The sequence below is a fragment of the Rhipicephalus sanguineus genome, chromosome 6 (assembly GCF_013339695.2).
Source record: "Rhipicephalus sanguineus isolate Rsan-2018 chromosome 6, BIME_Rsan_1.4, whole genome shotgun sequence".
NCBI lineage: Eukaryota > Metazoa > Arthropoda > Arachnida > Ixodida > Ixodidae > Rhipicephalus > Rhipicephalus sanguineus.
In genome coordinates, this window is record NC_051181.1 from 161,975,444 (window position 1) to 161,999,768 (window position 24,325).

The 24,325-nt window shown below is 47.4% G+C and overlaps 1 long non-coding RNA gene across 1 annotated transcript in view; it reads left to right on the forward strand.

Moving 5' to 3' along the window:
* Positions 1–24,325, forward strand: part of LOC119396943 (uncharacterized) — a 169,140-nt gene that overhangs the window by 115,103 nt on the left and 29,712 nt on the right. The window contains exon 2 of the long non-coding RNA XR_007416657.1: positions 9,408–9,568. This is a non-coding gene — a long non-coding RNA (uncharacterized LOC119396943). The remainder of the gene's footprint in view (positions 1–9,407; positions 9,569–24,325) is intronic.

The following is a 24,325-nucleotide window of genomic DNA, read 5'->3' on the forward strand; positions in this document are numbered from 1 at the left end:
CTGCTAACCGAACTGCTCGAGCAGAGGCTCAGCGCCGCCGACGCCGGAATTTCGCTGCGCTCTAATTTCGCAGTGCAAGTATCATAATCGTTTTTCCTTCTCCGTCTTATTCCTCTTTCCCCCGCCCCAAGCGTAGGGTAGAAAACCGAGCACCTGCTTTTCCCCCTCATTTCTTTTTCTCTCTATAGACTGATGACGATGACCTCTTCCTCATGGCGCTCATCCACAAAGGGGGATGGGCCAAGAACCGGGCAGCAGAATCTTTAAGGTTGATACCTATGAAGACTAAAAACATACTCTGGAACTTTAGACTACAAATAAAACATAGCTAATAAATGAAAATGCTAAAATAGCAGACGGTCAGACTATCAAATGGGATTTTTGACGGATATGATTACGGGTTCAGAACCAATAATATAAATAAATAAATATCCACTGTTATGGTAATCTTTTTGTTTCACCCTCAAGAGTAGAGCGCGATAGCGCAATCGGGCCCCGTGCGCATTGCCTTTTCGCATGCTAGCCTGGCTTCGGTTCTCGGTACATGCCTCAATCGAGCCGTAAGAAAACGAACCACTGTGCGCGTAATATTGGCCGTTTCAAACTATCCTAGAGCGCCTACTGCTAGCACATTTGTTAAGTGCCCACTAAGCTATAATTCTTCCTTTTGCGAATCAGTGTAGGGCCCACTACGCGCCCGTAAGGCAACACGCGAACCTACGCAGCTGTTCACTTTGCAGCTGATGACGTTTAAATATGTCTGAACACTTTGTAATGGGTGGACCTTTAATATACTCACTCGTAGCGCAATTCACATATTTTGACGCCTGGCGTGATTCTACGCTTCGGCCACGCAATAATATATGCGTTAAGGATGGTGGTGGTGGTGGTGGTGGTGATGATGTTGCAGCAGGCGGGGTTAGCCTGGCCTGCATGACCGGCAATTGTTCCGCCTGAGCATCTCCTGAATTGTAGGGGTACGTCACCAAGTGCTGAACAGCCCAGTGTCTCGCAGGAAAACCAACAAAATTCGTTGCACGCTCCTCCTCGTTGCCGCGGGCCCTTCCGGAAAAATGACGTCTTCAACTGTCCGGTGCCTATGACAACCTTTTTGCAAGGTGCGGACCATCGCTGCTCTTTCCACATCAAACTGCGGGCAAAGCCAAATAAAATGTTCAATGTCCCCGATGTCACCGCAGAAGGCACAAAACGGGGAAGCGTATCGCCCAGTCTTGAATGACCAAGCCGGGGTGTATGCGGAGCCGGTTCTTATGCGGTACAACAGCGTCGCTTGTTCACGAGAAAGTCCGGTGATTACACATGCTTGGTGTGGAAACTTGTACATCGCGTTGAAATGATTGCGTATCGCATCTTTGTTGTTCTGGTAAGTTTTAGGAGTTCTTACTTTTGGAACAGATGTCCGCGCTTCGCATGCAAGGGCATCAGCCTTTTCATTGCCTTCAATGCCAACGTGGGATGGTATCCACTGAAACTTTATATTAAAGCTCTTGCCAATAAGGTGTTTAATGAGCGCCAGAGATTGCCTGGTGAATTTTTCTTGAGGTAGGCCACGATGCAGTCTTTGTAGCGCCGACTTGGAGTCCGTCAGCACTACAACATCTCGTGCAGAAAAGGATCGCAATTTTCGCAAAGCCGCGGTGATTGCAGCGCTTTCTACCGTTGTGGATGAAACCACACGATCCAGGCGGCCCGACCATGACACTCCAAGGCAGGGTATACAGAAAGCCGCTGCGCAGCTATCCGTTTGTGTGCACACTGATCCGTCGGTGTACACTTGTAGGTGGCCGTGGTACATGGTACTCAAGTGGTCCAGCACAAGAAACTTTGCTTCCGCGGCTGGAATGGTGCGTTTCGCTGACTCCTTCCACTACATGGCATTCATATAGTGCATTTTTACAAAGCAGTTTCAAGCAATAACATCACTCTGAGGTATAACATCTGCTTGCCACGCAGTCAGCCTGGGTTCGGTTCTCACTTCTAACCGAAAATTTTTATTACCTATTTTATTTGCATTTTTCTCGATTTTTCGGTCATGGACAAGATGATGATTTTTCGCTCATAACCAACGACACCGACGCCGGAATTTCTGCGAAGCAAGCTCTTAACGCTATCGCGTTAAAAAGGCTGCAGAGAAATTAAAAACGAAGTCTCCTAATTGTTGTCCTCGGTAGTTGTCCTCTTTGCTATGGCCGTTTTCGTCAAACAGCAAGAAAACATCAATACTGCACATAATACAGGACAAGAAGAGAAAAAAAAAAAGTTTTAAAGTTCAGCGCACTAAAATGTGTCTTTGGCTTTGTCTATACGTCCTCCAACGGTGTGATAACGTGCGACGTCGTTTGTTTGCAGGCGAAGACAAATAGAGGTACGTGCCCGCGGCGAGAATAATTTTCTATCTATATTAACGATAATTACAAAACGTTTGTCTGTAGGACTGCCCGAAGCGAACAACCGCTCATCCTAGTATGCAAGGACAATGTAAAGCGTACTTTATGTGACCCTATTGTCTTGAGCTAACCATGTAATTCGAAGTCAGGGAGCTAATGTTAGCAAGATAAAGCACGGCTTTCGTCTTGAGAGCTTTGTACCGTTAATTAATCTCTTCGCAACAAAGATTTCCTTCATTCTCTGTAGCTTTTTTTCTTAATTGGCGTGCTTAGAGAGAATGGCTTTCTCAGAAATATTTGAAGTCAATGTATGCACACGTGTAAAGACATGACGACTGTGATACGAGGCTGTCTTGTCGTGTTGTTCCCAAAACATGACACACGTCTAGCTGAACAAACGTCGTCCTTTGTGTACTAAGTTCTTTTCGGTTATTTCTCAACCTCAACTCTGTGTTCTTTGTTCTCCAACAATGTATTATGCAATGTATTATACAATGTCTTATACTGAAAAGATACATGACCGCCTGTGCTTTGTTGCCACAGTCTGTTGAGTAATTTCTGAACACCGTATATGCGAAGGTCTTAGGCGTTGCAGTTCAGCGACAAGGACACTTTATCGTACTGGTGACTGTACCTTTGTATTTGGACACAGCTTACAAGTGTCAGCACATGTTGGTACCGCACATGCTACATTCTCATGAAAGTATACAACATATTGCTCAACAGTCATGTTTGTCAAGCTTGTGTGTATTTTCATGCACGTCCTAACTGCAAGGCTCACTATTAGGTGGACATGCGCACATGCTTTAAAAGCACGGATCAACTTTTAGATAGTTATATTCGTTCATAAAGGTTGAGCATTCTTCATGGAGGAAGGAATAAGCCAGTAGATGTCATTATGTAACAGAGGCATTCTTGGCAAGCGAACTCCCCATGCAGAGTGTTTTGCTCACGGTGTCGGCCCATCACGTCGCCAATGAGACGCAGCGTACTGGCCGAGTATGTTTGTGCGTCGGCGCGGTCGTAGCTTTGCTCTGACGTGCCGATCGTGAGGTCGATACTCGTTTTTTTTTTCCTTCATTTTTTTTTACTGTGGTGTTGCGCGACGCTCCTTCCTCTACCTCCGATATCTTTTTATTCCACGGCAGTCCTCATTCTTCAAGTAAAAGCCATGAAGGTAGCCCTCGCCGCTACATAAAATGATCTTTCCGAAGCGCAGAGCCCTAAACAATCAATGCCTAGTCGGCATGATCTATGACAAACATAGGCTACAACATCCACTACAAGGATGCGCGAGCGAACAAAGTGGTACAACGAAAATAATACGTCAATGAAGAACCATAAACACAACCAGGATTATTTTGATATGCGAAAACCAACAAAAGAACAAAGAACTAGCCAACTCACAGGATTATTGCAGAACAGACAGAGTTGTGTAGCAGCTTATCGGCAAATGCCCCATTATGTGAATGCCTGAGTGCAGTCATTCTGAGATGCATATTCGTTAGACATACACTTTCGTACCTTAAGCAAATTGCAGACAACAATACTAATGGTCGGGAGCGCAAACGCTAACATAGACAGGAATAGGCTAGCATGCAAGCGGGCACAGAAATAGTTTGGTGCTCGTGAGAGATTCGCATTAGGCTTATTTCTGCGAATGTACCCAAGGGCGTACAGAACTAATTTGTAACGAGAAACAGGTCGAATTGAAGGATCGCGTGCAGACGTTCGCATTCTGTAGCTGGGCGCACACACTGTGCAAACAGTCGACTTAGGCGTCTAACACGAAATCGCATGCCGCTCCCGGTTATTGTCTTAATACGCAAGCCTTTATAGCGTAACTCGGAGCAAAAAATCACACAGACGACGACAGAGCAAGACGGGACACAGCGCTAAACTAACAACTCATTGCTTATTGCAGGTGAGCGCATATATATGCACACGACACCGCGCGAAAAGAAAAAGAAGGGGGCGAAGGGCGCGAAGGAATACACACGGCAATCAACCAAGCATATGACAGAAGCGGCTGACGCGACAAAAATAGCGTTTCCTTTTCTGATAGACGGATTGAATGGCAACTTACCGCGTCTCTATGTTTTATCTCTGCCGCTTCAATAATTTCCCGCGTTAGTTGGTTCGAATTTCTAGCTAGTGAATGCGCGCGGTTGAATAGTGACTTGCAACCGGCAGAGATAAAACATAGAGACGCGGTAAGTAGCCCTTCAATCCGTCTATCAGAAAAGAAAATGCTATTTTTGTCGCGTCAGCCGCTTGTGTGATATGTTGGTTGATTGCCGTGTGTGTTCCTTCGCCCCCCCTCGCCCCCTTCTTTTTCTTTTCACGCGGCGTGTCATGTGCCTATATATGCGATCACCTGCAATAAACACTGAGTTGTTAGTTTAGCGCTGTGTCCCATCTTGCTCTGTCATCGTCTGTGTGATTTTTTGCGCGACTGTTCCGAGTTACGCACTACCAACTAGCTCACCGGTCAGTCCTTTTAACCTTTATAGCGGTCTACTGAAGGGTCTACCTTAGACCTGCTGCTTTGTCCACTTTATAGAACCTGTTGCAGGACTAGTTGGTTTAGAATGCTTTGGAAAAGAAATATTGCGTAACACAGACACCAATGGGAGGCTACGTAGAAACACAGACTATCGTGAACGCACAATGTTCTGTCCGGAGCGACATCGTGGAGCGACTTTCAGAATACATCGTCAGAAATGGGCTTCACAATATGACTCTCTTTCCGTCACGGAAATACGTCAGCAAAATGAACGCCAAAAAATGGCAAAGAAAAAATAAACTACAGAAAAAAGTTCCGTTGACAGAGTCGAACCCGTGACCTCTCGGTCTGCAACGATCTAGCCGGCGCTACCATTTTGTGCGGACGAGCTTTCCACCATACCTCTCAGTTTATGTCAGAGCGTTATTCACACACATACGCACACATACACAGCCTACTCGACGCTTCATAAAACAAGGCAAAAAGGCTGAACGAAGATAAATCCATTGAGAAAGAGAGGTCTTGATCTCCTAAACAAGTTTAGTGCCCGCCTTTTTTTGCCGTGAAAAACCAGCTGTAGAACCTTGTGTTCCGTCTCGAATTGAAAGCTCGAAAGGCCAAATTGTTTGTGGACAAAATTAAGTTAAACGCCACGTGAAACAGACTGCGAGATACTTTCTTTATTCCTTAGCGTAAATATTGCAATAACATTAGTAATATTTTGTTCTCGAATGCAAACAGTATGCCGATTGTGAACAACAGAAGCGATTTTAACAAACATGAATGTCACGTAATAAAAGCGTAAACATCTTCCGGATGAGGAAGCGCAAAAGATAAAGCATGCTGCTTTATTTTGCTCCATACGAAGCAAAGCGGGCATATACTCAATTCGCGTAAAATATGCATGCATAAATTTTTGTTTTGAATTCAACCTTTTTAAAAGCTTTGTCTGGCTTGCCATGCATAACATAGTACTTGTCTGTCGCTTCGAGTGCAAATTAAATATGAAGTGCATTTGGAAAGCGGCGCATATGAGGCGAGTCTATTCTTCGATTCTGCGGCTGTGCGAACAAGGCTTCAGATTAGCTTACTTGCGCGGCGTAGCTTCTAAAACGATACTGCATTTCAGCATTAGAGAGAAGTCCTTGCATTATCATCGCTGCAAAATTCGCAATGATCGAGTGACCTGAGACATTTTGCTCGCTTCGAGAGTCCTTCGGCATTTGCGTATTCTAGAAAGTCTCGCCACTCAACGTTACACCTTGACTCGAAAAATACGACGGCAGCGCCGCCGCTAGACAGAAATGGTGACTGCGTATGAGCGATAATCGACGGCAATGCTGGTAATCGCGACATCATCTTTAGGCGGGCGGTGATGCATTGATCAACATGGTCGAGTGAAGGACGAACTTCAAGACGAGGCTCGTTTGAGAATATGGGGAATATGTAAGAATGAGGAAGGAAGGTGAAATCTGACGAACAAAAGAAATCGTATTAGGGAACTGAACATGAAATCTCGGACCTTGGCGGTAAAAGAAAAACTTTAACAAAATAAACAGCATACACAGGACGCTTATGCACGGTCCCACAAACACCAGCTAAGCCGTACGCAGCACGTCAGGATATTTTCTGCGATCCGCCAAACTGGGTAACTAACAAAGTGTTTCAGCTAACTTGCACCAAGTATACTTTTTAATTTCGCGCACACTAGTGAACAGCTCCAAAAAATTAAACCGAGCAGTTATTTTAGCATAGATGAAATAATCCTACGTTTCAGAACAAGTGCGGCAAACATTGTACTGAAAATTTTTAGGTAGAGTTACTAACTAAAAATTAATTCAGCAATCTTTGTTAATACCAACTTGGCAAATTTGCAAAAATATATATATATATATATATATATATATATATATGTGTGTGTGTATATATATATATATATATATATATATATATATATATATATATATATATATGTATATATATATATATATATATATATATATATATATATATATATATATATATATATATATATATTCTTTTTTCGGCGCCGCGCTTCCTGTCTCCCTTTTATAGCCGCTCTCTTCTATCCTCTTTCGCTACTGCTCTGAAGCTGGGCGTTATGCTTGTTTCTTGTACGCTTCCCCGAGCGAGCTGATTTTCGACACCCAGAGAATTATTCATGAGTGCAGGCGCCGTGAGAATGAAAAGGAGCGCAGCGAAGAGGGCGAAGAAAAAAAAACAAGAAATAGGAGAGAACGCGGAATGATACGAGGATCCTTGGTCCGGCAAAATAAAACTCTGCCGACCGAGCCGCCACCGCGGAGCAGCAAATGAGCGCAGCTGTGCACCAAGCATCGTAACACCTCGCGTCGTTATTCATGGAGTCGTTCCCTCTTCTTTATTTTTCTGACACTTTTCCTTTAGCACGGGCAACAAGATTACGTGCTATTCTTTGTTTCCCTCTCTCTCCGGCGGCGTTCTTTACGGCAGCCCGACAATGCAGGCACTTGTTAATGGAGCCGCCAGGTATACAGGCTTGCTTAGAATTACACGGGCCATTCAACGTGGGGGCATGCAGCCGCCAGGTGCCCGCTTTCTTGGTCTCTATCTTCGGCAAAGTAGAGTTTTACGGTTAGCACACGTATTATCCTTACCGCCGCATACCGAACAAATCCGAACCTCTAGAGGACCATTAAAAATGTTCTCTTCATCTTCTAAGTAAAGTATATGTAATGCTAAAAGTAAAAGCTTCTGAAGAGAAGGCAATCGCACAGAACCGTAAGCAACAGCAGTTTTCTCTTTTGTGTGAGCGCCGCCTCTCGTCTGCACTTGTTCCCATCATTTTTGCTGTTCGATCTCGTTCAACTACACAGTTGTCCTCAAGCCTTGAGACCTGCTCTCGATTTCTGTTCAATACCTTAAAGCGTTAAATATTGTGCAGCGTCGTTTCTTCTTACCTTCTCACGAGGAAAGCGCCACTCGTCATTATTGGCCCTTCGAAGCCGATTCAAAGTGACTTTCCTTCCAACAGATAAGGAACCCAGCGCACTGCTGGGCATTGTGTACAGTGTGTCACTTTTCTGAAAGAGAGCGCAAAACACAGGCCAGCAGGGCATGGAGGAGTTGTCGTGCTTATGTCATGCCTTACTAATACGCATCTTTCACAAAGTGACACCTTGCAAAGTATAGAGCTAAACTTTTAAAGCGCTGCCTCTCAAATTCTCCTACCGACAGTTTCGCCATCTTGCTACGTACAGTGTGACGTCAGCAAAAGAGGAGCCACAGGTGTGTCGTCTGTTTTGAAACCGTGCTATACCACGCTGGAAGAAAAAGAACAATATTTAATCATAACCTGAAAACAGGAAACCAGGCGGGGCAGTTGCCTGCAAATCTCGCAAGGCTAGATCCGCCGGCAACCTACAACATTATCTCATCATATATATCCGCACATTGCACAGCAAGGGAGTCACCGTTGAAGTATGACCACAGTTTTTTTTGTTTTTTTTTGCGATAGCAATTATATGGACAGTCTCGACGTGTTTCTGCCGTCACCGTCGCCGTTATGTCCTTCCTGTATGAAGTCCAAATTGATAAGATCCCCTCGCACATTGTATGTTCTACCGCGGGTAAAAGCGCACGAGCGAGGGCGATGAACGGTGCCGAAGCAGAGATGAAACGAGCCGGCCCATTTCCGTCGCTCGGAGGGTGTATGCGATAAGATCACCCCGCTCGGGAGGCCTGCCGTCGAAGCAGACAGGAAACGCCCCACCCGTCTTTAAATACCATGAAAAGACACGAGGTGGGGGGCGGGGGAAGGTTGTCGCACAAGCAGCCACTTTGAACTTAGAATCTAAGGGTGCGGTCGCGATCGCTGGCGCGCGCGCTATCTCGAAAGCCATCACAGCGGGCGGCTCGTATACCCTTCTACGTGCTGCGCTCTCAACGCGAAGTGACTATGCGGAGAGCATCTCTCCCTGGAGCGGCCGCATTCTCTTACACCAGCATTTTGTAGTTACTCGAGATCGGATACAAAACAGTTAGCCGCCAGCCTCACTTCGTGTAACACTACAACTTGTTGCTATCGCATTAATTGCTTCGCCCTTGCGGTGAAACTGTGACTCGCGAAACAAGCAGTAGTGGCAACCGCTGATACACACATGAAAATAGCAAAACGATCCATGGCTGCCATTAGGGCTTCTAGCTCTTATAGTCACTTTCTTTTTTTGGCAGTTCAATGCCTTCGAGGTTGGCTTGTGACACCCTAGAAAATCCTTCCCGGGAGTGCGAGTTCATTCCGTGAATACTCACACAGTTGTACGGTTCAACTGAGACACTGAAAATATTAAATACAAATTTGATACCTCACCATTGCGCTGGAAATTTGTCAGCCTGTTGTGGGACGTGTAATAGACTGGGCGTACTATGACTCGGCAAAGATTCCTCTCATGGTGACATTCACCAAACGTGACGGCGTGTGTTCTGTGTTGCAGAGTGTCCCAGCGCGGAGGACGGCATGGAACGGTTCGCGTGCCCTTCGCCGGACCGGATGGGGCGGTATCGGTGCATCGATGACCACGTCCTGTGTGATGGATTCATCGACTGTCCACAAGGGGAGGACGAGGACCGTATGTCCTGCATGTTCTACAAGACGGTGAGTGCAGCCATTGCAGCATAGTGTACCTTACAAAAGGAATTACGGGACAACGTCAGCTTCTGTCACTCCGTCGTACTTTACGCAGCTCGTCAGGGTATGCAATTGATTGTTGAAGAGTGAAACAAAAATATCCGTACGATCGTGTACGCGCATGTCCGTCTACCAACGTCGGCGCTCGTATCGGTACTCATTCCCTTTGCACGTAAAAACACTGGCATTCCCTGCACTAGAGTAAAATGCTTCTGCAGAAGAGTGAATGTCATTGTGTTCCTTTCGCCATTGCTTATTACTACGTATTTATTTTTTATTAACACGAAAGTGTTTTATGCCGGGGTCCACCAAGATTTCAGTGACGTATTTCCGTCACGGAAATGACGTCGAAAAAGTTTACACGATCAGATGGCAAAGAAAAAAATGTTCCATCCACGGGCATCGAACCCATGACCGCTCGGTCCGCAACAACAGATGCCGGGCACGCTATCCACTGCGCCACGGTCACTTTTTTTTTCTTTATCTGCGCCACGGTCACAGACTGCAGAGGCTTTACAAACGCGTCTTTTATATCTACCACTCTCCTGGTCGGCGGGGTGGTGTTGCCCTCTAAGAGCGGTAAAGTAAAGCAATTCTTCATTACCGTGGCCTCCACGATTACCACCTGCAACGCGTTACACGCCCGTCCCATTCGGCGTGTTTTCACTAGAAGTTCAATTTTGTCAAGGCCTTAACACACCGAGAGGTGGCGATCTTAGCGCAAGCGTCGTAAAAGCGTCGGCCTCGCTCATAGCATCACGCTAATTCAAACCAAAAATAGCTCTGCGACGCGCGGCTGCGTTCCCCGCTCATGCGCTCGCTCCGAGAAAAATCGCGGCAGGGATACCGGGGCAGCACGACGCGCTTTGCGCTTCCCTCTAGTCCGGCCGTGGTGTTCAATCACATTTTAACATGCCGCGGGATGGCGACCAAGTTCTGCGTCCAATATGCGACGCTCTTCTGGCTATCACTCCTCTTTCTCTGATTACGCTTTCACCGTTAACTACTACAACTACCACAAGGGTTTGTTTAATCATTTAACATGGACGTTAGTAGTCGGGATGGAGATGCACCACCAATCATCAAAGTGGGTGCATCCACGTTAACGGGTGCTATAGCTGCCAGACATCAATATACATTGTACAAACTCTCTTATATCAATGTGCAGTAAACATTCAGTTACTTCTGTAAGGGCACGCTTTACTTTTGTGTTATTCCGATTCCTATGACGGAGGGATCAGCCATCTTTTGTTTGTTTGTTTGTTTGTTTGTTTGTTTGTTTGTTTGTTTGTCTCTTTGTTTGTTTATTTTGTGAGTGAGTGAGTGAGTGACTGAGTGAGTGAGTGAGTGAGTGAGTGAGTGAGTGAGTGAGTGAGTGAGTGAGTGAGTGAGTGAGTGAGTGAGTGAGTGAGTGAGTGAGTGAGCGAGCGAGCGAGCGAGCGAGCGAGTGAGTGAGTGAGTGAGTGAGTGAGTGAGTGAGTGAGTGAGTGAGTGAGTGAGTGAGTGAGTGAGTGAGTGAGTGAGTGAGTGAGTGAGTGAGTGAGTGAGTGAGTGAGTGAGTGAGTGAGTGAGTGAGTGACAAAACGGAAGTCAGCTCACTCTGTCACCCTTCCCTAAAGGACTGTATACGTAAAAAGCTTGCTTGTGATCTTTTGTCTAATCTAGCGGTAAGCAATGTCTCCTTCAAAAAAGAAAATAATCTGCAACATTTCTTTAGGGCGTCTTGCAGTAGCGGTTCAGCGTAGGGTAAGTACGGAAATACTGTACCGTAATGGTTGGCACGTCGCTATTTCTGTCTGCAAGACCTGCATTAGCCCCAATAGCCATCTCATTGTGTTACCGTACGCACTGAGCGACTTGCGCAGCTAAACGTTTTCAGATGGTGGTACATTTAACACGGAACTGTAACACCGTAGCGTAAACGGCACGGTATTACCGTCCCTGATAAAGCACCCTACTATACCCTGCTGTATTTTGACATCTATTGTTAACGTAACAAAGAGAGGCCCTAACTTGTCAAATAGTGGTATTCTAGGCACCGAAGCCAGCCTCGACACCAGCTCTATACCAGCTTAACGCCGAGGTAGACGAGCTGTATGCGCGTTAGTTATGCCATATGATATTTGGAGAGCTCTGCGCTGTCTTATCAACGCTTATTATTGGAGTCGCTAATCAGCCATGGCCGAGCATGTACACCTGCGCGCACATGTACGGAAACCACAGCCCATAGCTGGGGCTCGATCAGAATCGCGTACTAGTGCGGTAAGGACATTACTATACCACGCACAATGCGCCGCCGCTGCCGCTTTAGATAAGTACGCTTAACCACGCGAGGTCATCGTGTTCATTGCGTATATGTTTTGCTGGCACTACAGCGTGGTTGTTTCGTTCTCGCATATTCAGTGCTCAATTTCTTCAAAACATGTGGCCAGATCTAATATCGACGACCTGCCAAAAATAGTAGTCTGGTCTCCCCAATCCACCGACATGTGACCTGCCCCCTATCGCCTCAAATCGAATCAGAAAACGAAATGCACCAGCGTGCGCACGCCAGCCGCTTTTCTGGTACGAGCTCTTCTCCGATTGTGTTTACATCCGGCAGTAAACAAGGAAAACAAACAGTAACATCACGAGGGAAAAGTATCGGCAATCTTGGATGCCGAACGTGAGTTCGGCGGAACGACTCGCGTTGCGGCAGCTTTGAGATTTTGGAAAACGCTTTAAGGGGAAAGCTATAGCGTATAGCTTGAGGCAAAAACAAATCCCCAAATTCTTGAGCGTCCCGCTTGACGTCCGCCTGGTTATTTTAGACCGCCGTAGCAGAGATTGGTGTTTTGCCTTACGCACGTATGTATTACTTTTCGCGATAGGTGCCCGGCGGGGGAGAAGCTACGGTTGCTCAATTTTCTGTACTGTGCAACTCTCGTGGCTCTTAGGAATAACCGATATCTACAATGCTTGCCGCCGGGTTAGTTGGTTCACAGCTCTTACAGTCGCGCGTTTACGCACAGCAGAGTTTTATTGAACTTTCACGTGAAATATAACGTATGTGCACACAGGTCGCTTCTCCTTGTTTTGTTCTGCTCGGGTATTCACACGTTTATATCATTTGCAGACTCTGTGCGTTGTTCATTCACGCAATATGGGCAGGTAATTATGGAAATATGACTATTGAAACTTCCTACTATGTATTGCGATCGCAAAATTTAATGTAGATTACGTTCCTATACGTCTGCAACTATTAAACAATGCCAACTGTAGAAAAGACGTGAAGTTATGAACAAATGACGAGAAAGGAAACGCGCCACATTGCACTCACCTTTAAATTAGCTGTGAGTGACACTTTTGGACCACGTTCCTCATTAATGAAATAAACAACGGCGTGGGGGCTACAAGTCTGTCGTTGATGTTTTAGAGAGAGAAATAGATGAAAAGGAAACGCAGGGAGGTTAACCTGGCGCGAGTGACCGGTTTGCTACCCTGCACAGGGGTGGGGAAATAGGGGTAAGAAAGAGGACAGAGAGAGAGAGAGAGATAAAATGAAAACGAAAAAAAAAAACACGCACACATGCACACACACGCAAGACGTTCCAGTCAGAGCCGTTCTGAGAGACCGGTTGAACGCAGAAAGCGCAGTAGCGCTTGCACAGCCTTTTTCTGTGACGTTTGGTCCGATCGATGGCGCAGGATTCTTTCTTCCGACAAAGTGTGGTCGTCCAACTTATCGAGCGCGTTGCAAAGTGACTGTCTCTGTGAACAGTAGTATGGGCAGTCGCACAGAATATGTTGAATTGTTTCAGCACTGCCACAGTGGTCACATAATGCGGTGTCGTCCATTCCTATGCGGCACGCGTACGCGCGCGTAAATGAGACACCCAACTATAACCTGCACAGGAGGGTAGCGTCACAGAAACGTTTGGAGATGTGTTCTCGCCAGTCATGGCGGCATCATCATAGTAGCTACTAAATATTATGACTAAATACGTACACGGTCTGTAGTCGAGAGTTCGAAAAAAGCTCGTCTGGTCAGGTATCGTGATGAGGATTAAGATGCGGTCACTGTCCAAGTCAAGGTGAAAATGCAGAGACGTTGCGGGACCCGTGCGGGTTGCTTCTACGCGGTCTCTGTGCCGCTCATTCGCTGCCAACTTTAGCTCATCGCTGTCAAACTAAACTACCTGGATGCAGCATCAAGCGCATCTCGTGTAGTGGTGAGGCCGCAGTGCGACTATGTTCGCTTTTATTAGGGCGAAAGCTTTATATGCCTCATCAAACGAAAAATCCGGCGTGAACACGAAACGCGACAAATCACAAACCAAGAAATACCGTGGCTACAGATGCGCGGGCTGTGCGTTCACTTCGTGTTTGCGGCGTTCGCGCGACTAAAAAAATTAAAAGTTGTGTTCCTCTAAACCGTGGCCACTGGCGAGAGCTGTGCGTTCACTAGCTTTGCGGCGTTCGCGTGACTTATATTGCCGTCTCTAAAAGGCCACACATGCTTTCGCCTTCACGTCGCGCAAGGTTAGTGACCCCGGCAATCTTTATTGTGCCTGAGCTGACGTAAATTCTCACTGGCCTATCGCGAATAAAGTTGCGATCAGTAGTGGCTGATTGCTCGTTATTTATATTGTAATGCACTTGAATATTACGTCAAAAAAAACATCATATCAGAAAAGCAAATCTTACTGGCCTAGAAGGCGTTAACCATCGAATGTTTCGTTTTCGATGTACCGTCACCCATGTGGAACACGATTCCATGATCGTGTCTTTACTCTAGCCACGCTGGACGCGCGGCTTAATGATGGCAGGTAATGACGTGTGGTTATGACGACGACGCGATATGCATAAAGTTCAGTACCGTGGTAAAATCAGTCATGGTGACAGCTTGCGTTCAAAGGAAATGTGATAGTTTAGAATTGTGTTTCTTTGCTGCCCTATAAACACGCACCATTGCGCCTGATTGACTGACATTCTACTCAGTTCCGCATAACACATTTATCAAGAGAGCATCCAATGTCTTTTAGCTTACAATAGAAAATTGAGCTAGTTGGTATGGATCCGTACTTATGGCTGTGTAGCGCTCACAGAAATTTGAAGGACGAAAGAAGTGCACACGACATGCGCTTTTGTAGCGTTAGCTACACTAGCCGAGGTTGAGCAGTTTCGCGTGGCTTCTGGAGAGCCGTGCTGCGCAAGCGCGAGGAACAGTGACGTCACACGGCGCACAGCTGGCGCGCCGAAGCCGCCGCGTGAACCTCGCGGGTCTGCGCATTCCAAAGGATTGACGTCATAGCCGCGGCAGACGCACTGGCGCCGGCGCGTGCCCATCGGTGCGCCTCCGTTGAGCAGTAGCCAAGTCTGACGCTGCGCCGGGCGTTGGGGCCATAGAGACGGCAGCGTGTTACTACGCTAACCACGGAGCCGTCTTTGTGGCAATAGAGAAGCAACCTGACGTTGAGCAAAAAATACATATACAAGTATCACATAATGCGTATACCATGCGTGTGTCATTGAAGCAGAAGTAAGCATGATAATCAAGCTAATCCTAGACAACCAGAAAAGCTAAGAATAATCAGCTGAACCTTAGCTCACGCTACTTATCCTCCTGAGTCCCGGGTTAAAGTTAATGCCCGATTTTTTTTCAGAAAGTTCAGTATAGTTCGAATAGACCACGTAGGCAGAAAGTGTTAAAGCTTAGCTTAGTAAAAGTTGGGGTTTGTATGTGGTGCAAGGTCCAATATTTTGGACATCAGGATTTGACTTGGTCCTGATGTCCAATATATTGTACATCAGGACCAAATAACACGGCGGAAATAACGTACTTATAAGGTACCTTAAAAATGATAAGGAACTTAAGAATGACAAGCAAGCAAACAAACTTCAGAAATGCAAGCCAAATTACGTAGTTTGACTGAGTGCGGCCGTACAACACGCCATTGCTGACCGCTGCCATTTTGGACTACTATTCCAGGCGCGCCGCTGCATTGATTTTGCTTGTTGAGCTAAGCCACTGCTAAATTATTTAGCTAACGAGTGAAGTGTTGTCACTTATACGCTTGCCCTACAGGCCACCTTTAAAAAAGAATGAGAATACGAGGAGCCTGATAAATCGCAGAGCTACGCGATCCAACGCAGATGCCTCTAAACTCGCCATATAGGCAGGTGTCGTGTGCTCGTTATCACGGATGCTTCAAAGGATGCTACCGAAGGCCGAGGCGAAGATTGCCGTGAGCTGCGCGCGTGTCGCAGAGGCGAGCTTCGATTACTGCCCGGCGTCCAGGATCCGCCCCTGGGGACCTTCGCGGTCATGCGCTGACGCAAGTTGGCGAGAAAGATTGATCGGTCCGGTTATCTGCATCGTTCATTGGCCCGTGTCGTCCACGGCACATGGGACACGCGTGGTTTTTATCCACAGTCGTCCCGACGGCCGAGCTGGCGGGCGCGCGTAGGATGCACAGCATAAGCGGTGATGCCGCTTTGCAGTTTTGTATGACACTGTGCGAACATCGATTAATTTTCTCTCTTTTTCTGTACTCTGAGTGCAACGTTCCTTGAAGACGTAATGCGGATACCGAATGACGTTGCATGAATGGAAAGCAAACAATGCAAGTCATACACTCAAGTCTTTCTTACCGACTAATAATTCTATGGCTATGTCGCTTCCTTGAGCAATCATCCACGGTGTATCATATGCGTGCAATTGGCTGTGCTGAGTTGCCTTCACTGCTCGGCAAATACAGGTTTGCATATCCACGAAAGCGAAACAGAATTTCAGGGGAAGATGTAATTGCAAGCCAGCAAGCAGGCCAGCGAGATAGAATAGACACTGCGAGACTCTCGACAGCAGCAGGCACCGACACGGCACGCGCATGCACACTGCCACGGGCTCGCGTGGTCTCCAAACGTACGATTGCGACTGTACACCAGGAGAAGCAAACACTTGCCCGCAGGTTTCTACGAGTTTTAAATACTGCGAAAGTGTGTTGAGCTTAAACACATCTGTCAATGCAGGGCGTCCAGCGTTGCGACAATTGGCCTGTCGGAATGTGAAAGCAGTAGCTCCGAAGAGGGTTAAGAAAGTACATTTTAAAAATGTTATTTTTAATCGCGGCCACACCACATAAGCGTGAAGTACATCATCTGATTGCAAAAAGGAAGACTGGTTAAGAGCTGCTTGCAGATTGACCCTTCATATTAATCGAACGATAGTACTTGGTGTGTATGATCCGCCATATCGGTGAATATGGAAAGAACAAATTCTCTAAGTGAGCAACTGGTATATTATCTTTTAATGACCAGGCCTGCTCAAAACGCGCAGCGCAGTCACTGTGTAAGGTGCACGACGAGTATTGTCGCCCCGCCACGGTGGTCTAGTGGTTATGGCGCTCGACTGCTGACCCGAAGGTCGCGGGATCGAATCCCGGCCGCGGCGGCTGCATTTTCGATGGAGGCGAAAATGTTTGAGGTCCGTGTACTTAGATTTAGGTGCACGTTAAGAACCCCAGGTGGTCGAAATTTCCAGAGCCCTCCACTACGGCGTCTCTCATAATCATATAGTGGTTTTGGGACGTTAAACCCCAGATATTATTATTATTATTATACGAGTATTGTCGAAGCCTATAGCAAAATCCTTAACGAGGCGTTTTTAGCGTCGTTTACCTGAACCGTACTGTCTGTCTGGCGTGGCGAGGTGTTGCTTGTGCTGCTCTCTGCACAGCGGTCTGTCAAGCCCGACGTTACCCGGTCGTAGCCTCGCAAATAGCCGTGCGCTGCGTTGATTCAGCAGCGGTCAGCACCTTGCGAGGAGACGCCATAGTGCGCCTCGAAAAGCCATAGCAGTGTGCACTACGCTGTCGAGGCTATCACAGCACGCGCACCCAGCACTCGCAGTGTGACGCGAGGTGCCACGACGCAGCAGCTGCTCGGCGCAGTGCCGTCGGTACCGTGAAATTACCCGCGCTAGCCGGTGGAATCTCGTGCGATACCACACAGGAGCTCCGTAGGCACACACGTGACCATAGGTTCGAAACCCTGCACTACCAAGGAGATTAATTTTGATTTATGGATTTATTTCTTTAGAGCAACTACGGGACATAGGGTGGGACGGACACACAGCTTTCTCGTTTTGTCGGTACAGGAATGTTTACGCATTTCATAAAGCAGAAATAATCCGATTGTGAAGCTGTTTACTCAAAGACGTAAGGTATATCCTTTCCGCGCTGTTAATAATTACGGTTTTATTCATCTGCCTTTGGTGAAATCAAGCGCAGGCCATCAATATATTGACGCAATAATTGTTCCCACTGCAAGGAAAAGTGCAATAACCTGAGGCGATGAGACAGTGCGCATGAGGAGGGAGATGTTCGCCCAGCGCCAGCAAATGGCCGCTCACCGCAGAGTCTGGAAAGCCGGGGAGAGCAGTTAACAAGCGCGTCTCCACTTCTCCACCGAACGCACACGACGCAATGGCGTGAGCGCCAGCTTAGTCGTTAAGGAAAACAGGAACTCGGCGTGCCAAACGGGAACACAAGACGGCTGCAGACTTAGAGCGGCTATTGATCGAAAGAAGCGCGCTACCCTGGTGCGCTCGCCGGTGCGAATGGCGGCAAAGTCTTCCGAAGCTCCCATAGAGAAACCCATACGTGCGCCCGTGCGCGCGCCGTACAGTGCGGGCCAATAACACGGTTCGAGGTTCCAAGTAATATAGTGCCGCGGGCTGCGGCAGTGCTGTGTTTGCCTGTCAATTACGCCGAGCGGCGGCTCTGTTCGGGAGGCCCGTTTCAGCGCCAAACCCATAGCTGCGGTGTACCTTGCCACGCCGATGCTAGGCTTCAACATCCCACAGGGAGATTTTCGCCGGATTTCCTCGAGGCTTAAGGAAGCCGTTTGCGCCGCGCGTCATCCCACGCTTGATTCGGGTGCGCAGTCGCTCTGCTTTGGGAAGGAGGGAACGTGAAGGAGTGCCTTCGGCATCCCCCTCGCATAACCTTTGACTGGCGTGCTCCCGTCGTCGCTATAGCAAACGACAGCCACCCATGAGCTAAATAGAGCGCGCTCATGGAGGATTGCAGATATTATAGGCCTTGGCGGACAGAAATCTTCTTCGGATCCCGTGCTTGTGTTTTATTTATCCTCCGACAGAATTCTGAAATCCCACCAGTGCGACGCATTAGACGATGGGACAGGTTTGAGATTTGTGGAAACGACAGTAACTTCATTAGAGCTCCGGTCCGTTAATTACCGCTGCCGTTAAAGAGAGCGTTAAGGTCGCGAGCGCGAGCATCTGCATGCGTCAAGCCGACGCTATTGGTGAGCCGATTGAGCCAGTCCTTGCAGTAGGCGTATTCATGGGACGCCTCCAGACTTCTTAACACAATCAGGCTTTCGTAAACCGAAATAAAGAACGCGATTTGGCCGCGGGTATTTAAAGCCATGGTAACCGAGTAATCACTGTCAAAGGCACCGTTTCAAGAGGGAACCTTGAGCAACTTCGCTTTGTCGCGTGGGTCCGCGTCTCATGTCTTCTAGGCGCAGACTAGGCATGACGGCTAACAGACAAAACATGACCAAATTGTAAGGGTGAAACAATGCTAACGAACTTGGGTGACGAGGGTAATTTTGCCGTGAGGAGAACTGCGTTAATTAGCGACGGTGGAAACAGGCAAACGAACCCGGTCAGTTTGTTAGCATAGACGATGAAGTGAGACCATACTCCGCAGAATGCCACGTTTCTTCCCTCACTTTCCTGTTTCCGAGTCGGTGGCCCGTCCCTAATCGGGCACATTCACGACCGTTGCCGGTCCGTCCTGTCGTTCCGCCGTGCGGCACGCGCGGCCGCTTCAAACAACCGCGCACATTCTGCCAGCAAGCATCAATTAAGTCTCAGCGCTGCTCTCAGTGAACCGCATCCGCGTTGCATCGGGCAGGCGAGGTCGCACGAGAACCTTTTTGTGACCCCTCGATGAAGCAAAGAACGAACGAACGAAAGCAAACAAGAGATAATGAAGAAGAGTAAAGAAAAGAAAGTGTCAAAATTGTCATGCGATATATAGCGTTTTTGGTACGGTTTTTAAATGTGAGCTGCCAGACTCAGATTTCAATTGTTCAGCGCCGCTCTGGTTTCGCGAGGTGGGGCCTTGCACCTACAGCGTTGGGGGAAAGAGCTCCGCTACACCTCACATGCGTGGCGACTTGTAAAGCAGCGCTATAGAAGAGGACTTAGAAAAAGGCAGACGTGACAGGCGCTGATAAAAAAAAAAAACATTTATTCAGAAGCACACACCTAATATATCAGGAACCAAAGCAGGGGAATATTTTCCGAGGGGCTCGGATCTCGCCTATGGAAAGGGTGATTGTTCGTCACTTTTGTTCACTTCAATTCACGTCGTAATACTACACTACAGTTAAAGACAACAATTATGTCCCCTATGCTGTCCTTGGCATAACTGTCTGTTGAATTCATTTGGACATTTAATATCTGCTCTTTTAGTCTCAGCTATCTCATATTACGGATCAAACATACTGAAGAAACCTGCAACGCCATTTCTCTGTAACATACGCTCAATAGCGCAAGCGCACAGTAAGGCAGGTTAAACGGATACTAAAGAGAAAAACGATTTTTTTTTCGTAGTAGTAAATTACTCTTTCACAATACCACAATCACCACGCTTGCCGCGAGAAGACGCTTGGTAAGCGAGAAAACGAGCAATAAGAAAATGCGAGTGGCGACGCCACCTTGAAGTTCCCACACGAAACACCGTGACGTCATAGATTTTGACGGCGTGTACTTGGGCATACGCCATTCCTACTCGGTGAAAATGAAGTGCGTTGTACTTTGAGGGGACCAGAGACTTCAGGTTTCAACAGTTCAAGTTTCAGAAAACTTTGTTGAGCCAATGTCGTCAAAATACAAAAAATACACTTTGGAATCCGTGACATCATGCGCGGAGATTCCGCGCGCGATATTTAAAAGGAAATTTTGACCTTGATTTTCTCTTCTGTCAATAGGCATATGATGATGTATTTAACGTCATTAGAATTTTCAAAGCAGAGTTTATCAACCTAAACTGACTCGTTGTTTCAGTTCCCTTCAGCGATCAGTAAAAGAGTGCTTGATAAAATTGTCGTGGCAGCTGATTTTGCGAGTGCTGTTCTTTTGTTTTCGTGAATTAACCAGCCTTACATGCGCGCCTTCGCAATTGAGCGTGGTAGTGTTGTGGGTACTTTTTTAGTCGGTTTGATGTGTCATGTGTGAGATAACTGGCCGGATACGCGTCGTCTACATTACATGTGTGTTTCTGAATAAATTTTGGTTTGAAGTCAGCTCCTGTGTCGCACACCTTTTCTTTACTCCTCGTCTTTTTCAGCACTGTTTAATAAGTCACCATGCAACTTTGCCAACCAGCTCAATTTGCCGCCCTTGTCACCTTAGATGCGGGCATGTTTTCTCTTTCCCGAAAGCGGCTTCTTTTATCCCTTCACGTAAAGAGGACTCTCTTCTCCATCACTTCTCACCTGCTCCCTCGTTACCTTAACACCCTCCCGCCTCATCAATTCGTTCTCGTCTTTTCAGCCTCCTCATTTTCTCAAGCCGACAGGCGGTTCTCTAGCGCCCTTATCCTCGGCCCCTGCATTCGCAACCGTCCTCTTATTTCAGTACGACGTGAGTTAACTGTGAAGAATCCAAAAAGGCTTCCCAGAGGGCATAAGAGAAAGGAAGTTGTATCGGCATTGCAGCACTTGCAGTCAAATGGCAATGCTCTTCAGCCAACAGATCCCTGTATAGGTAGCGTAACGGATGCCAGTTGTCTTCAAAAAGTACTCGCCAAACCAGTTCTGCGAATTCCCGTCTGGCATGAAGGTCGGCCATTCAACGGCCTTTTAAAAAGATGGTTGATCCATCAGTCATAGGAATCAGAATAACACGAAAGTAAAGCCTGCCCTTACAGATGTAACTGAATGTTTACTGTGCATTGATATAAGAGAGTTCGCACAATGTATATTGATGTCTGGCAGCTATAGCACCGTTTAACGTGGATGCACCCACTTTGATGACTGGTGGTACATCTCCATCCCGACGACTAACGTCCATGTCAAATTATTACACAAAACTTAGTGGTAGCTTTAGTAGTTAACGGTGAAAGCGTAATCAGAGAATGAGGTGTGATAGTCAGAAGAGCGTCCCATATTGGACGCAGAACTTGGTCGCCATTCCGCGGCATGTTAAAATGTGATCGAACACCACGGCCGGACTAGAGGGAAACGCAAAGCGCGTCGTGCCGCCCCCCAGCCGCGATTTTTCTCGGGGCGCGTGCGTAAGCGGGGAACGCGGTGTAACAGCCAGGTGAGGCAGGCGCGCGTCGCAGAGCTATTTCTGGCTTGGAGTAGCGTAATGCTATGAGCAAGGCCGACGCTTTTACGACGCTTGGGCTAAGATCGCCACCTCGCGGTATGTTAATGGATTGACAAAATTGAACTTCTATTGAAAACGCACCGAATGGGACGGACGTGTAACGCGTTGCAGGTGTTAATCACCGAGACCACAGTAATGACGAATTACTTTACTTTACCGCTCCCAGAGGGCAACACCACCCCGCCGACCGGGAGAGTGGTAGATATAGAAGGCGCGTTTGTAAAGCCTCTAAAATCTGTGACTGTGGCGCAGTGGATAGTGTGACCGGCATCTGTTGTTGCGGACCGAGCGGTCGTGGGTTCGATGCCCGTTGAAGGAACCTTTTCTTTGCCATCTAATCGTGTAAATTTTTTCGATGTCATTTCCGTGACGGAAATACGTCACTGAAGTCTTGGTGGACCCCGGCATAAAACACTTTCGTGTTAAAAAAAGAAATGAAAAATACGGCAGATCTAACGCACTTGTTGAAACGTTCAGTAAGCAATGTTCCACTCGCGTATTTGCTGCAGAAAAAGACCCTTAATGCACGCAATTTTCTGTTAAGTTGAACTAACCGCAAGCAACTCGTAATAACGCGTAACTGTTCGTCCTGTACATCATGTATCAGCATGGTGGTCGCGTACCTAGCCGTCAAGACATGGAAAATGGCATGGAAAAGTGTATTTTCCATGATGGCATGGAAAATACACTTCCATGCCATCACACAGCTGCCAGACTACCTCACAAAGCACTTTTTAGGCGTTGTCTATTTTTTCTCACGCACGTGCCTTCAAAACACTCATCCACTCGAAAGACACAAACTGCAGGAGCTTACAGGCAAGAGGCCCACTCCACAATTCTCTGTCTATGTGCTTTTGCACCGAGATGTATAGTTGAGTAGTTTTTCCAATTGTACATGTGTAAGATATTATCATGCAGTGAATGACTCGAGGGAGTCAGTGCCTCACACTGAGCTCTTGAATGTTGGCCAGTGCCCTTACGGTAGCGCAATTTTAAACTTCGGGAATCTCGATATTTCAGCGAGGAAACACCGTGATGCTCGAGAATATGCTTGGCTTACGCCGCACGCGAGCACTAGCACACACCCGCTCCCATACACACACGTTGCGGGCTAGTTCTGGGCAATATGGCTAACTTTGTCACGTGCTCAAAAGCGAAGGGCAGAACTTTATAGGCAGAACCATGGGCAGAACATATACGCCTAGTGCTCGCCGACGAAAGCACCATAGGTGGCGAACTTGCCCATTACTCTCGGGAAAGTGAGCAGACGGCCGCCGTAGTTACCTACGTCGTTGAACGTGTGTTTCCGCGTTGTTCACGTTTCCCTAGTGAAATAAGCAACGTTCGTCGTATGTGTGGCGGCCCAAACTTCAAGGGACGTCGAATAACAATTGCTGTGCGGTGGAGTGCTCAAACACCTACAAAAACTCGCCCGCAACACGGTTTTACTCATTTACCGGAAGGTCTCATGAGCAATAGCGACATAAGCAATGGATCGCCGCCGTTCGTTGGGAAAGGCGAGCCGCTTCGTCACTGTGCGAGTCAATGGGTCGCTTCTTGTTCTCATGCTTTCGCTCTGCCATATCGGTGCTCGTTGGACGCACTCGATCATGTTGACATTGGTAGGCGACGAAATAAAGTTATCGCAGCCGGAGCATATGTTGGTTCAGTTCGACCGCCGTGCAAGGGCACTTCGCTCAAACGTTCTGTATTTATTATTTACAGAAACAGCAATACAGCAATGCCTGACTTCAGAAAAAACGAGAAGTGATTTAGACGTCACATTTGTAAAGAAAACAAAGCGGATGTTCACCACGAGCTGCCCCTCATAGCTGGGCCTTGTTACGCTGGTCTGCGCGACGCACCTTTCATAGTCACCTTTCATATTCACTGGCTTCACGATTCACTCCATGTAGACAGCAGCGCAGACGGTTTCGTTCTCCTTCGCCGTCAGTCATCACATGTCTCCTCGGCGACCCTCTTCAAAACTTGTCACTGCTCCCACAGCGCTATCTCTTGATACTTCAAAGTCCGACTAACCGCACTACATCATCAAACATGTCTTCTTTGGTCGAGCGAACTGCGCTATCGCTTGAACAACATAACTTCTTCACTGACTGACTGCTCACTGACTGACCCTCAGTCGCTGCGCGCTCATATGGGCTCCCGCCTGGGTTCGGGAGGCTTCTACATGATTCGTCTGCGCGTAGCACAGCGAAAGCTATGGAAAGGGCTATATCCTTATCATAGATTCGTCTGCTTAATCGGACGGTGCCGCTTTGATTTCGCGAATTCTCCCGATCTTGGGCGGC